The following is a 15,271-nucleotide window of genomic DNA, read 5'->3' as shown; positions in this document are numbered from 1 at the left end:
TACAGACTTTGACCCCCTGGCTCCTGGAGCGGTATACGAGTGCCGGTCTCTCTTCCTTCCCTTGCTCTTTCATTCTTCCAGCCCCACTTGAGGCTGAAATACTTGAAAAACAGTAGCGGCTACTTGTTTTCCTTTCAGTTCAGGGTACATTATGCTTTATACTCACCTTCCAAAAATAGATCTGACTCCAAGTTCAGCCCTGATTCCACTAAACCCAAGTTGCCACAACATATTTTTAGTCTAACAGTGACGTATGGATTTTTGCCCAACAAATTAGCAATGCGTTTAAAGAAAAATCCAGTGGTAGTAAGAATACAGAGCAATGGGCACATTTACGCCTTGCTGGTGTCACGTGCTAGATGTAATATACAAACTGCTAAGCTCCTTTAGGTTAGATAACTGACAATATGTATCAAAACGCTAACTACGTCTGAGTTATGTTTTCCCCAGTAATTCTTGATTTTGACAATCAAACCCAAGGTAATAATCCTAACTACACATTAAAAAAAAAAAAAGCTTGTTGCACAAATATATTTGTTGCTGCATTACGGATGCTAAGAAGAAAATTGGAAATAACCTATTTGATCAATCCCGAGAGAACAATTAAGTGAAGTATGGTAGAACCATCTACCCAAACTTATGCAACTATGGGCTACCTAGAGTCACCAAATTCAGAGAGACCGGAAGTGGAGCGGTGGCTGCAGGGGCTGTGGGGGAGGAGGGAATGGGAAGCCGCTGGCTAATGGGGACAGACTTTCAGTTTGGGAGGATGAGAAGTTCCGGAGACGGATGGCAATGATGGCCGCACCTCACGGTGAATGTGCTCCAGGCCACTGAACAGTACACTTAAAAACGGTTATAACAGTAAATTTTATGTTATTTCTCACAATGAAAAAATGCATTGGGGGCACCGGGATGGCTCAGTCAGTTGAGTGCCCAGCTTTGGCTCCGGTCAGGATCTCACGATTCGTGAGTTCAAGCCCCACATCGAGCTCTCTGTCGTCAGCACGGAGTCCGCTTCGGATCCTCTGTCCCCCTCTCTCTCTGCCCCCTCCAGCTCTCTCTCGCGCTCTCTCAAAGGGAAAAATAAACGTTGAAAAAAAAGCCCTAAAAAAATGCATTGAAGAACACTAAAAAGACATCAAAAATTCTCTTTTCTAAGACCCAAATAGAACTTGTCTGGAGTCTGGAATAGGAGCCAATGAATGAGACCAAGGAGAACATTCGTTCATTCATTTGTATCGTGGAATAAATACATATGCACCGGGCACTGTGCTGGGTACGGGGCGCACAGTGAGGCACGACAGAGCTGGACCTGACCCCATGTGCTCCTCAATATTGATCTGAACTGGCAGAGTTGCAGTCCGAGGGAACCTAGAATTTAGTTAAGCTGAGATAGAATATCAACTCTGTCTTGCGTGCTTTGATTTTGCAGGTTGGGGCTGGGTTTCTCTGCCAGCTAGGCAGCTAGGTCTCAGGTAGGTAAGGTGGGCCAGGCCATTTCCAGTGAACCTCTCTGTGATGTCCCAGCCCCAAGAAAACTCCTCTTGTTGAAGATGGCAGCTTCCAGCTCACTTAGGTTTAGGCTTTTGAGAGTAGGTGAGACACATGGGTTGGCTAGGCACGTAAATCCAAAGAGAAACACTCTGGGGGACTTCTGGGTTAGTGTCACGGACCCAAAGCCATGAGGAGGGCGTGGCCAGCATTCATGACCTAGCCAGAATGCGGGAGGAGGGATGGGAGGGTGCTCTCCCACAGGCCAGGGCCTCCGGCTCACTGATGCTTGCTAGAAAAACATTTTAGAACATCCCCAGACTCTGGAGTCGGGGGCAAGATACGATAAAAGAGGGGGTGGGTAGTGCTAAAGGTCATAGTTAGGAGGGACGGGGAGAGCACGTGGAAATAGGATCCCGGGGACCTTACTGCTCCAGATAGCCAATGACACGTGCGAGGCACAGGGGGCGGCAGAAGCCACACAGGAAAGGAGTTTAAGTGCAGAGAGTACCGTGGGGTCCAGTTCGAGTCCTTGATCTGCCACTTAGCATTTGGTCAGCTCGGGCCAATTCCTTAACCAGCTGTGACTCAGTTTCCGCATCTGCAAGAGGGGGCTAAGAATAACATCTACCTTGTGGCTTATTAGGAGGATGAACTGAATTTATATTTGCCAAATGCTCAAAGCAATGCTCGGCAGGTGGCAAGCACTACGTGTGTTTCTATGAAATGAGGTTCAGTAAGTTACTGGCTCCACAGAGCTCACAGAGAAAGAAATTCTTAAAGCCCAAACACCAAGCCCCAGACTCAGACCTGTCCGTTGCCCCGCCCTTCTCCCTGTATCCTTTGTCTTTCCCTCTCCTTCTTCCCAACCCTCCTCCCTGCCACCATCCACCGCCCCCCCCCCAGCCTCCCCAGAGATTCCCTTGGCCTCCTCCCAGCCAGGCAGGAAACTTTCATCCAGATCAGTGGAAGAAGGGGGTGTTGGGGGCTGCGGAGCCTGCAGAGGCCGGGAGCGGAGTGAAGCCAGGCTGCCCGTTTTGGCTGGCAGTCCCTGCCCCTCGTGGCGGGCTCCAGGGGAGGGCATGCCAAGAGCAGACGGATGCGGATCGAGATTAATATAATCACTATATTACCAGCCCCGCTCACTCCCCCACTCTTTCCCTTAATGGTGATGATTATACTTATTAGAGGCTCAGCTGCCAATGGTTACTGATTCCCGCCGCTGCAGCATTTTAATCGGAGATGTGCAGCTATTGCTGACAACACAAGTCTCCGAGGACCCCAGGACAGGTGTGGAACTAGGCACCGGGACCTTTTCAGCCAAGGCAGGTGAGGTCCCTAGGGTTCCAGAGTCATGCAGAGCACTTAACTCAGAAACATCCAGCTTCAGCCTGGTGGCAGCGAAACGGGGGCTTGGAAAGGGCAGCGGCCCCACCCTGGGCTTCTCTCCGCAGAAGCCGATCGGCAGTGTTTTCCAGCTGGGGCGTGGCTGGCGCTGCCTCTGCGGGATGGACAGTCTCCTCCCCTGACGCATGGGCCTTCTCTTCCCTGCATCCCTTCTTGACCATCCAACTTGCTCATTCGCATCCCTCCCAGCTGGTGCAGAGGGGTGGGCTGAATGGAGCTCGGGCGACTGCAGAGCCAGTAAGGAGCAGTGATCGTGGTGAGGTGGGAGTGGTCATGACACCCTGGCCCGGTGTCTGGGGTTAGGGGTGAAGGTGAGAGAACGCACATCGGTTAAAGTCCTACTATGCGTTAGGCACGGTATTTGGAGCTTTGCCCCTGTTATTTTCTTTAATCTTCACATCACCCTTCCCAATGGCACGTTACTAAACCCATTGTACAGAGGAAACTGAAGCTCAGAGTATCAAAGTGACTTGCCCAAGGTCACTCTGCTAGAAGGGGCAAAGCTGGACTTGGCCTCAGGTCTTCAACTTTGTAGGTGAAAAAAAAAAAACATTCTTTCACAGATTGGTGGTGGTAGAATCTTCTAGATCTTGGTGGATGTCAGTTCTGCTCATCCCCACCCTGATCTGGGCAGGCACCGAAGATCTTTGATGAGCTTCAGACTCACCACACACTTGAGCCCAGGTGAACGGAACCTGTCCTGTGTGCAGGCCGCTGGCCTGGGCTCTGGGGTTGGGCAACAGCCCTGGGTTGCCGAAAAGAGCTCGTGGGCCCCCCCCACCCTGGGCTTCAGCTCTTGCTCCTGGTGTGCCCTCCAAGCCCCCTTCTGCACTGGTGTCCTGTGGCTGAAGCCCTTGTCCCTTACCGCCTGGGGGCCTCTCACGGTCCCAGGGTCCTGCTGCTGGCTGGCACCTATCGCTCCCCCACCGCTCAGGATGCCATCCTGTCTTCCGGCTGCCTCTGTGCAAACCACGGCCACGTGAAGCTCTTGAAGCAAATGCAGAAGGGGAGAGGGGCCAATAAATGTCAAGTGACAATTCGATAAGTCAAAAATATTAAACAATATGAAAACGGATTTCATACACCGACAAACAAATGAATGTATAATGTGACCATTTTTCAGTTCAAGTGAAAATGTTAAGTGAATTAGGTGTGAACGGTTAAAAATGATTGCAGGCCTTTGCGGTTGGCGCTGGCGAATTCTGGGTCCTTCTGGGGGCCTGCCCAACCGCCGGCTTGTGCCTGAGGGGCCAGGACTAGGCCATGTCCCAGGCACAGTGTTGCTGAATGCTGGAACTGGAAATGTCACAGAAACCCCGTAGCGGGGATTTGTCCTGGCACACGGCTCTGCTTTGGTGCTCTTTTGACACGGGGGCCTCCCTACTTTCTGAGAAGGCGGGATGGAGGAGGGAACATAAATGTCTCCAAGCCGAGCCCCTCCACCCCACCAGAGGGGACCCTCTCTGAGCTCCTGCTTTCTTCCTCGTCTCCCTGCCCCCGCCCCCCTCGTCTCCTCTGAGAGTTGCCTCAGAGCCTGGTGCACTGGCAGGCCCACGCTGCTAGCTGCTATCTCTGACCTCCCGCTGCAGGCGACTTCTGCGCCTCGGACAGGATGGCCCACGTCCAGGGCCCCTGCTTCCACTGGGGGCGGCTGCGGCCTTGCAGCCGCCGAGGCTGGGTCTCTTCGGCGCTGGGGCCCGCCCTGTTATTCTTGTTATTACTATTTTGATTGGTCTGTGCCTCTTTCTCTGCCCACCCCCCGCCCCATCTCTCAGAACACTGCACACGCACCCTAGACCCAGCTCCCCACTCGAGGGGCCTGGGGTGCTGGTTGGCCCCGACACCCTCCTTTCCCCGCAGGGCGCGCGGCTCCAGGGCTCTGCCGTGCAGGCCCAAACGCCACCAGCTGGACCGGCCCACCGAGCTTCGCCCTGCTCTTGTCCGGCGACCGCCATCGTTCCCCTGCCCGAACCCCCTCTATGCTCATGGTGACGGTGCATTCTTCCCGAGGAGGACGCAGCTGGGCGAGCAGAGGGGCAGGGCTGGAATCCCGCGGATCAGCTGTGGGTCATGCGGCAAAGCACATCAGCCTTCTGAGCCTTAGATCTGGTCAAGGGTATGGATCAAATAAGCCCCTCCTCGCCTGGCATCTGGTACACGGTGCCTGAGTCCGTCCTACCTCTCCAGTCCCCTTTCCTTTTCCGAGTTAATTTATGTCCTTCTGGCATCCGGGCGGGACGGGGACGTGCCAGGCCTGGGAGTCACTCAGCAGCCGGGGCGAGGGGTGGGGGGCTGATAGTGGCCGGAGTGCCGTCACCTCGGCCTCACCTGCATTACCTGAGCAGGCCTCAGTTCCTGCTCCTAAGAAACGACGTTTCTGGAGCCACCCGGCCCCGGTGGCTCTGATGCGCCCTGAGACTTGGCGCGTGAGTCGGAGCAAGCTGATACCACAGAAATGAAAGGAGGCAGCCCTGTGATCTTGCTGTGATAACGAGCATTTTATGAGCTTCTCCCGTGGAACTTGGAAACGCATCAGAGAGGCAGGCTGCTCTCGGTCCCTGCGCTGGATGCTTGGGATTCCAGCACAAAGGGCCTTTGTGAATTTTCCCTCCCCTTCCACACACCTGCTGCTCCTAGGCTATTCTAGTGGCACCAGGGGGGAGGTTGGGGAGTCCTGCGAAAGCAGCCTTTCAGGGGAGGGCGATCTGCCCCCCTCACCCCGTTCGAGAACTGTCCTGTGGTCTCGCAGAGGCCCCAGAGCAGCCCCTTGGGCACCACGACTGCTGGCTGGGTTCTAGAGGGGGGGGTGGGGGTCCCAGAGGGAGAGGTTAGAGCACGTCATATTTCTCCTACGGCACAATTAACAATGGCTTCTGTTCGTCGAGTCCCGCACGCCAGATAACAGCAAGCACGGTGTGTGCGTATATTAACTTAATCCTCGTTAAGAACCCTGAGAGGGAGCGGTGTCCCCATCTTACAGACGAAAGAAAGGAAACACGAGAAGGGTAGCTTACCTGGGGGCAGAGCGACGATTCGAGCCCAGGTTCCCCTCCACGAGTTACCCAGACGGGGCCTTGTCCCGGGGACTGTATGTGGTCTAGGGGTAACTTTTCTCCCTCTTTCCTCCTGCTGGTGAGGAGAGCGGGGCCTACTGTGTATGAGTTGGGGTGTGGTGGGAAGGAGCTGGTGTCTATAACCAGGCAGGGCGAAGGGAAACTGGCGAGGGGGTGTGTGGGTCAAAATCCCCTGAAGGGACGCGGAGAAGAGCCACGATAATCCTCGGGCCTGGCGGGGAGTGTGGAAGGCGGAGGGATAAGGACCCTCAGCCTTGTCCCCCCCCACAGCAGGTGTCCAGCAGCTGACCCCGCAGGGGGGCTGGAGGTCCAGGGAGCCTGGCTGGTGGTGCCTCAGCAGCCAGTCTTCCGGGCACAGGGCACAGAGCAGGGGGATGCGGCGGAGGGAGCGATGGAGACTGTTGGGCACGGGGAGCTTCTGGAACTTTCTGAGAAATGCACGCTGCTTGATGTTCCAGGACGCCAAGAAAGGGGTGGGCCGGGAAAGCAGATGGTGTTGGTTGGCCAGCAGGTTTCACCTGATGTCCTGGGTAGGAGAGTCCTCGGGGAGGGTCCCGGAGGGGAAGAACAGAGGCCTGACTGAATAGAGAGGGGAGCCCGCGGAGAGGGGAGGGGTCGGAGAGAAGATGAGGGGAGGGAGAAGGAAGGGAGAGAGGGAACAGCCAAGGCAAGCCCACCCAGGAGGAGGACTTCCTGCTTTGCACAACTTCAGAAACACTGTCAACAGACACTCTTTCTACAAATGTGCCCCGCACTCTGACGGCAAGGCTGTTCCTGCCATCTTCCTGGGCTGCCCTGCCCAGGAGAGCTGGCTTCCTGCGTGAGCCAGGAGGAGGCGCTGCCTCTTCCAGGGAGTCTTCCGCTGGCTGACCACAGCCCGAGCCCTCCTGAGCGTCTGTGCTCACGCAGTTAGCATTGCTAACATTACTAACGTTACTAGTTAACGTTACTAACTAGCCTCTTCAGGCTGCAAACTCTCTAGAAGGGGGTACGTGTTTGATTCGTCAACATAACCCTCACGCCTGGGAGTAAGGGAGCCACAGGGGGTGGAGCGCTCGGTTGAGAGATGTTCTGTGACCCTCCCCTTCACCTTGAGAAAAGAGAGCTCCACTACCCAGCCAGTAAGGTAGGCCTCTTCCGTCTGCTGGCCAGGCGATCCCAATAGGGCCAGCTGCCTCCAGCCCCAGGCCCTCCTCCCCCAGGGCCCCGCATCTACCTGCTGCCGGCAAGGGTGGCCCCCATGACTGTTTCTTTGTTCCCCCTCCCCCCCAGCACAGCTGATGCCGAGTGGTGGGGTTGGGGGGGGCAGTGGTAACCCGATGGCATCCTTGCTGGCCTGTGCGTGCATGGATGGGATACCTTGCAGCCCAGAGGCCTGAACAAATGGCATGCGAGGCCTGGGGGAAGAGTTGGGGAAGCCTTACCCATCACCCCTATGGACCACCCAGCCTGCCTGGCTGCTCAGCTTCCAGAGAGATCACTGCAGCTCTACTCTACCTGGGACCATAGAATGGAGTTCTGATCGGATCGACTTCCAGGAGATGCGTCTCTCCCTCTGCTAGCTGCTGGCCCCGGTGTCTTTTACGCCTAAAGGAGTGACGTGGAACGGAGCCTGAATCCGTGCCAAGAGAGCTGGGGGTTGGGCCCGTTTCTGGGGCACTGGCACAGGGAACAGGGCTCAGCCGCTGGGTAAGCCACTCCTCACAGCACCCCAAGGCTTTCCAAATCGAAGTCCTGGAAAAGAGGGAAGAGATGATCTTTTGGACCCTTGATGGCTCACCTTGCCCTCTCAGCTGTCCCCAATCTGTGTCACCTGTGTCACAGAACTTAGGACCTGGTTGGAGAGACAGGCCAGGGGAGATGGCTGAGAGAGGGAGCCAGTTCCCCACTGCCCCCATCCAGTCCCTGGGGGAACCTCTCTTGTGTCTGAGTTGCTCTGCTGTCATATTTCTCTCTGCTCGGCCCCACTGCCCTGGCTGCCCTGAGCGGCCCTTGCCTGCTCATCCCTCATCCTGGCTGCAGGGCCCCGAGTGCATCTCGCAGAGAAACCTTCCTGCCCTAGGCCTCCAAGGAGATGGAATTAGCTGTCAGAGAAGAGAGGGGTTTCCGAGGGGTCAGCGCGCCGGGCCCTGCAGGATTGATCCATTATGAATTATGGATGGCACATCCTACTCAGTCCCAGGGCTCCACAGCCAGAGAGGGGGTCCCTGCCTTCCTTCCCCAAGTCAGCCCCTTCTCTCTGGCGTCCCTTTAGCGTGAACTAATTTGACAAGTAGGTGCATTCCTTGTTCATATTACTTGGTTGCTTTTTTTAACGAATGGGGATTTTGTGCCCACCTCTCCCGTTAGAGAGCTCTCTGAGCAGGAGGGTCGTGCATTTTCCATCCACTGGAGCCTGCCTAGAGGCCTGGACTGCCAAGTGATGCTCAGCGTGCAGGCGGCACTGTGACTGCTGATGGGTGGCGGAAGGAGGACCCAGGGGATGAGGGGAGAGGCGGTGCGAGCTCAGACTGCTTGCAGTGCACTTGGGCTGTGCGGTGCCCACACTGGCTCCACGGGAGGCCTGACCCCTCTCCCTCCCTTCTGGGTGGTTCGCCTCTGCTGTTGCTGCCTCTCTGGTGTCTCTTCTGCTTGAGCGCCCACCGGGCCGTCCCCGGGCCGGTCCCTGGCCAGGGGTGATCGGGAGTCTGTCCCATAGCCACTCCTGGATCCAGTTCGCCCCTCTGCCCAGAGCCCCACACCCGCAATGTATCGCAGGGCTCTGAATTCACACCCTCAGGCCGGCTCCCTGCCCTAGACCCCAGGCTCATCTCCTTCAAAACCACCTCGCACAGGACTTCCCAAATACCGACCCCAGCCTTCCAGATCCCCGACCCTGCTCAGCCCTGCACGCCCCACCCCTCCCCGCTCCGGCCTTGCCCAGGACCACATGCCCTGCCCACCGGTTGTGCCGAGCTAGAGCCAGCCATGGGTCTGCAGGACGTGTCGCCTGCCCGCCCTTCATCCCACCCCCACTCAGCCACAGGTCTCGCCTCCAGCACCTTCCGGACCACCCTGCCTTCAGAGCGCCTTCCTTGCTCTCTGTCGCCCCGGGGCACCGTGAGTGGCTCCTGCCTTGGCTCTGTGCATCACCTCTGCAGCCATTACCACTCTGTATTTTGATGATTTGTTTGGGTACCCACGCACCCCTGCACCAGGCCTTCTCTTCCCCGCGCCTGAGGTCCCCCGGCACCTGAAAGAAATGACTCTGAATTACTGAAGGAGTAGTATGAGGACTGATTGGGCAATGATTGGGTGTGGGCGGGCCCCGAGGGCAAAGGCTCACAAGTGAGGGGCAAGAAGATGGAGCAGGGGAGGGGGTGGGTGGGGAGAGGGGCGGTGCAGGCAGGGCAGAGGAGCAGCGATGGAGGGAAATGAGAAAATAGGGCCCGATTCAGCCACGGAGGTAATAATGCTTTGAATATACAATGCACCCTTTCCCTAGCTGTCCCGTCGGCAGGCACCTTCTCAACAGTGAGGAAAATAAACCTGTTTTCCTTAGGCCAAAGCCTGATTTGATGATAGACCTTCTCAGCTTCCCAGGAGGCGGCAGTGGCTGTGCTGGGTGGGGAGGAGGCAGGCAAAGTAAAGGGTAAGGGAGAGAAACAGAGAAGGGAGGAGAGAGACAGGAGCGGGGGAGGAGAGGAAGAGAAAGCTCTTGTTCTGTGCACTGATTACTAATGTGGTGGAAATCTCAGCAGGTTCTGTGGGGAAGCATTTATTGTGCATGAGAAAGCAGGCAGTGTATTAAAGGAGCTGTCCCCGCAGGCTCCTGCAGCCAGCTAGAGGGAAGGGCCCAGGGAGGACAGGGCTGGCCAGGCTTTGGAGGCTGGCCCCGAAGCACCAAGGTGGAGAGCACAGAGGGCCTGAAATCTTGGCTCTGCCCTGGTCCCTGGTCACCCGAGGCCCTCTCACAAGGGGACAAGGCTCTTCTGCTCCCCAGGGGGCATGTCTCCCACTCAAGTCACAGACTCCTTCCTTGGGTGGGTGGTGGCGTTGACATGGTCACTGGGGCCCTTTCTCTGCCTTGCCGTGGAGGGAGGGGGCGGGGCGGCTGCATCCCACCCAGTCTTGGCATCAAAAGATGCCAAGAAGCTTCCGGGAGTTCCTGTGCCCGAGGGAGGGGCCATTCCTGGACGGTGGTGGGTCTGGGCAGTGTGCAGATGTCACGAGCGAGTGGGCCTGCCCCCGGAACTGTGCCCCGTCTGCACCAAGGGGAGCAGAGCAGCCCCCCCCCCCAGTGGGGGGCAGCTGTTCCCAGAGTGTCATGGGGGAGGCCCTGAGACTCAGTAGCTGGCCTCATCTTTAAGCCCTATCTTCTCATGTCTTTGTCAAGAAAACAGAAGGACACGAGGCATCTCAGAGTCCCAGACTGTACCTTGGGGATCATCTAAACCAACCCTGTCATGGCCCAGAGAAGAGGAACAGAGAAGCGCCTTGCCTGAGGCCACACAGCAGGGGAAGCTTCCTGCGGGGACCCTTCTCACCGGTGCTCCAGTCTCCTTGGTGCTCCCAGCAGGAGCGCTTAGGTGACCTGACCTTACCGCTGCCCTCTGGGAGCTGCTCAGTCCCTGCTCCTTAAGCCCCGGCCCTGAGGGCTTTCCTGCTGTCACTCCTCCCCCAGCTCCTGTCTCCCTTCTTCCTCCCCTTCACTTCCCCATTTCCACTCATCACCCTCTCCAAGCTACCGGGTTCTTCCCCCTTAAAAGGTTACACTGGCTCTGATCACTGTCACCTTCCAGCTGGTGAATCACACTTTGTTTCTTTCCTTCCCTGTGCTTTTAGCATCTCGAACAGGGACACAAGGGGGGTAGGGGGGTTTGAGCTCCTTGCAGAAGGACCCATGGCACCCCAGATATAATCCCGCAGGACTTTCATACTCAGAACGGCGCTAACTCCCACCCCTCCCACCACCCGGCACTGGCTGCTCCCCTCGGGCCTCCCCTGTGGATTCACTTGCCCTACTTGCTTCTTTCCGTGCAGAGCCCGGTGGTTCCCTCCCTTCTTATGTTGCAGCTGCCTGCTGGTCATGAAGGCCGGGGCTCAACCGTCACCACCTCTGAGAGGCCCTCCTTGACTACATTTTCTTTCTTTTTTAAATTTATCATTTGAGAGAGAGAGAGAGAGAAAGAGAGAGAGAGAGAGAGAGAGAGAGCAAGTGAGGGAGGGGCAGAGAGAGAGTTGGGGGAGAGAGAGAATCCTAAGCAGGCTCCCCACCGTCAGCGCAGAGCCCAATGTGGGGCTCGAACCCATGAACTGTGAGATCATGACCTGGGCCAAAGTCTGGTGCTTAACTGAGCCACCCAGGCGCCCCTTGACTACCTTTTCTAATGTCCCTGGTCTCTACCATTAGTCTCTGCCACATCACCTTCATTCTGTTGCCTTCTAGCATCTGTCTTTGTCTGAATTATATTGTTTATCTGTTACTGTATGTTTATTCCATTACGGCCTGTCTCCCCCACTGAGAACAGGGACCTTGTCTGTCTTTATCATAATGTCCCTGGTGCTTGGCATTTAATAAAGGGTTGTTGTTCCAAGAGTCAACGGAGGGCACGGGAGACGGCCAACACCGAGGCAGGGCCTGGATCTATGTAAATATCGCTGGTGGGCCTCCGGGGTTCCTCCGCCACCCTGCCCAGAAGACTGAGTCTCGGGCTCCACGTGAGACCGGATGGAGAGCTAGGGGATCCGCATCAGCCTGGGTGATGGAGGAGTCGCGGCTGCTGGCTTCCCCAGTGGGGCGTGTCCCCTTTCTCCAGCGTGGCGTCTCTGCCGTATTTATTACTGCTTCTTCGCAGGCTGTCCTAGACGGTCCTAGACGGTACTCAGGAAGCAACAGACACCCACCCACCAGACCTCGCCCTGGGAATGGAGTGGTGGGAATTGGCTTGACAGTGGCTCAAAACAAACAAACAAACAAACAAACAAACGCTTTCCCTCTTCGGGGATTCCAGGCACACGATGAATGAATGGTTCCTGAGCTCCAGAAAGGGCAGAAGCAGTCGCCCTAGTCTTCCAAAGCTGCGGTGTGCAAGAATGTGTGTGTGTGTGGGGGGGGGGGGGGGGGTTGGGCAGAGAGGAAGAGAGGGGCAGGCCGCCTCTCCCGGAACCCCGGGTTCCTATCTGCACTGGGATGAGACCAAAGCTCACGGGGAGCTCAGCGCCCCTCCTGGACACACCCCCCCCCGGGGCTAGTCCGGATTCTGTTTACCAATAAGGGAAGGAGCCTATTGTACTCAGGGTGGAAGGAGTGGAAAGAAATCAGTGAATAGGAGCTCTGGAGCCAAGAAGCTGGGCTCTGAGACAATAGATAGGAAGGGAGGGGGTGTGAGAAGATCTGCATCGGAAAGGCTCGGAGGAGAAATCCAGGTGTGCCTGGGCCCCCATCTGGGGGGGGGGTGGGCTAGGAGAGGGAAGGGGCAGAAAATGAGCCATTTACAGTCTTATTTCTATAGCAGGTCTGCCTCCGCCGCACCCCCGGAGCGCGCCCAGCATGTGTTTATTACGTGTGTTGTATGTGCAAGGCTCCCGGAGGAAGTGTGAGGTGATGGTGTTTTAGCAGCTGTGCTAGACCCCCAGCACCGATCCAGGAGGGCCGAGGGCTTTGCAGTCATTTCCATTCTGCCCTACTTGTGTGACCTTGAACAAGGAACTTAACGCCTCTGAGCTCTTCTATGAAATGGGCAGGGCCCACCTCATGGCCGCACTATGGGGACTGGATGTGGTAATCCCTGCAAGGCAGAGGGCTCACACAGTTTCCTGCTGACGGGGGCGGGCTAGCTTGCTTTTCCCGGACCTCTGGCTGTTCCTTAAAACCAGAGGAGATGGCCTTCTGCACTAGGTAAAGTCCTGCCTGGACACAGGGGCTTGGACCAAAGGATGCTGGGCAATCTCGGGGCCTGTGGAATATTGGATTTTTCTCACTTTCTCCTCTTTCTCTACCTTCCAGAATCTCTGCAGGGATGATGCTTGATACACTGACTTTAAGAAAGACCTGATTTTCAGACCACCTTGCTCGAAAGGAGCAGCATCTACGTCGGCAAGCTGATTTTAACCAAGTACATGGATGCTCTGAAAGACTTGAATCCCAGAAGACTGTATTGTTTTTTTCTTCCTCTGCAGGGTGCCTTAGCTTGAAACATCTGAGTAACTGCTTAATACCTTCCTACTCTGCAGAATATTCCCAGCTTGGGGGCTGTTTGCGTCTTTCTGGCCTGGTATTTTTCAGGACTACCCAGAGCCACTGCCAGGAGTCCCACCTCTCCTCTGCCCACCCCACTCCTCACTGCCCCCACCCCACCCTATAGCACTCCTCCAAAGGCCAAAGAGTCACCTGCCATTGCTTGTTTCTAAGGTTCAAACGTACCTTCCCACCTGTCTCCCAGGACACAGTCTCCTGGGGACTCCTTAGATTCCCCCAAAGAGGTGCCGGGCCCCAGGAGCCTGTCCTGGGATGCAGGGGCCCTTCTGGGGGAGACAGTGCCCCTCCTGAGCAGGCATGTTGGCGATCCTTTGGTGGGGGTATGCTGATTACATACAACGTGTGGCTCAAGGCCTGTAGCATCTTGTGTCAAGATGGGTCAGGACAGGTGTCCCTGTCAAAGGTTCCTGGGCCCGAGCGGGAGAGTCTGGATTGTTCCCTCGTCTGCAGGGATCAGAGGAGGGGCTCAGGAGGGCTTGCAGCTAAGTCAGCTTTTAGGGTCAGAGTGCAATTGACTTCGGATCAGAACTTGGGAGACGGGACGTGTCCTGTGCCGCCTGTTTTCTGTCCTTGCTTCCCTTTCTTCTCATTCACCATTGGTATCTCCTCGTCGGTGCTGGTCGGTGCTGCAGCCAACAGCAGGGAAGGGTCTGGTCTTTGTTCTTGGACTAGGAATGGGATGGGGCTGCGGGTACATACGAAACCCCTCGGGCTTGGCTGTGCTTTGAGCAAGGGAGCTGGGGCCCAGGGAGTTCCCAGGGAGCACCCATGGACAGAGTGGGGTGCTGGTGTGACCCACCACACGTCACACAGCTAGTCAGGGCCTGGGGCTGTGGACTCTCATTCTAGTGCTCACTCCCTTGTACCACGGTCCCTTTGCAGGTGGCTGCAGCGGGAAACACTGCCCTTCCTCCTGTGTATGAACCGTGTGTTAGACATACAGCAAAGGCAAGGATTCTGGAAAGCAGGGCTGGGACCACCAGGCCGGGAGAGCACTAGAAGCTATTTGTTCTGGTGCCTGGGGCACAGAAGGGGACAAAGGGAAAGGAGACAGAGGGCTTGCAGGAGGAGGAGAGGAGGGGGAGAGTGTTCTGGGTGCATGCTTAGGGGGGTGTTTGCGGGGGGGGGGGCGGGAGGTGTTCATGGGTGACCAGGGCCGCAGGGTTGGCCAAGTCGGGGAGGGGTGCACAGGGTGGTCTAAAGACAAGGAGGCCTGAGTTTGGAGAGTTTATTTTAGTGCAGCAGGAAGAAGGTGGTCCCTTGGCGGCTGTGTCACCCCTGGAGGAGGAGGGAGACACGGGAGGGGTGGGGGGAAAAGCCACGTCCTCCCTCCATAGGGAGACCCTGGTTCAGGCTGGCAGCAACGGGGGGAGGGAGAGAGACGGTGGCTGCTGGAGAAGGTGCATCTGGGCCAGCTGGAGAGACAACCTTGAGAGGGAGGAGGGGCAAACCTGAGCTGGCGTGGAGCGTGGGGAGAGGGGAGGGGCGGAGGGAGGAAGGCGAGGATGAGAGAGCTCCAGACGGCAGAGGGGGCGGGGCACAGCCCGGTCCACCTCCCGTCTGTCTGCCTCCCTCCTTCTGGCCAGAAGCAACAAGGGCGCAGACACGCAGACACGGGCATGTGGGTGCTGGGCCGCCCACGCGCCTGCGGGGTGGGGGCAGAGATGGGGGGCAGTGTGTCCTTGAGCCTTAGGGCTTCCCTGAGCTCAGATCCTCAGAAGCCACCGCCACCCCCTTGCCTCGTGTGCTGCATCAGGGTTCCGGCCCGACTGCCTTGAGGCGGGCTCAGGACTCGGGCTCTGTGAGCGACTCCCATGTTTTCAGCCTGGGCGACGCTCTCCCGGTTCCTGCTTTTCAAGGAGCCCTTGGGGGCTGCTGAGCCAGGGGACCAATCCTTTGCCCCTGCAGCTCAGCAGGGATGAGATTTCGCGTTTCTCCTACCGGGATTCCCAAGAAATGGTGGCGATCCTTCCTCCTCACCCTCGGTCTTGCTTTTCCTTTTCCTTCTCTTTTTTCAAGTTTTATTTAGTTAAGTAATCTCTGCACCCTCCGTGGC

The sequence above is a fragment of the Felis catus genome, chromosome F1 (genome assembly GCF_018350175.1).
Source record: "Felis catus isolate Fca126 chromosome F1, F.catus_Fca126_mat1.0, whole genome shotgun sequence".
Classification (NCBI taxonomy): Eukaryota; Metazoa; Chordata; class Mammalia; order Carnivora; family Felidae; genus Felis; species Felis catus.
Note: the sequence above shows the minus strand (reverse complement) of the source record.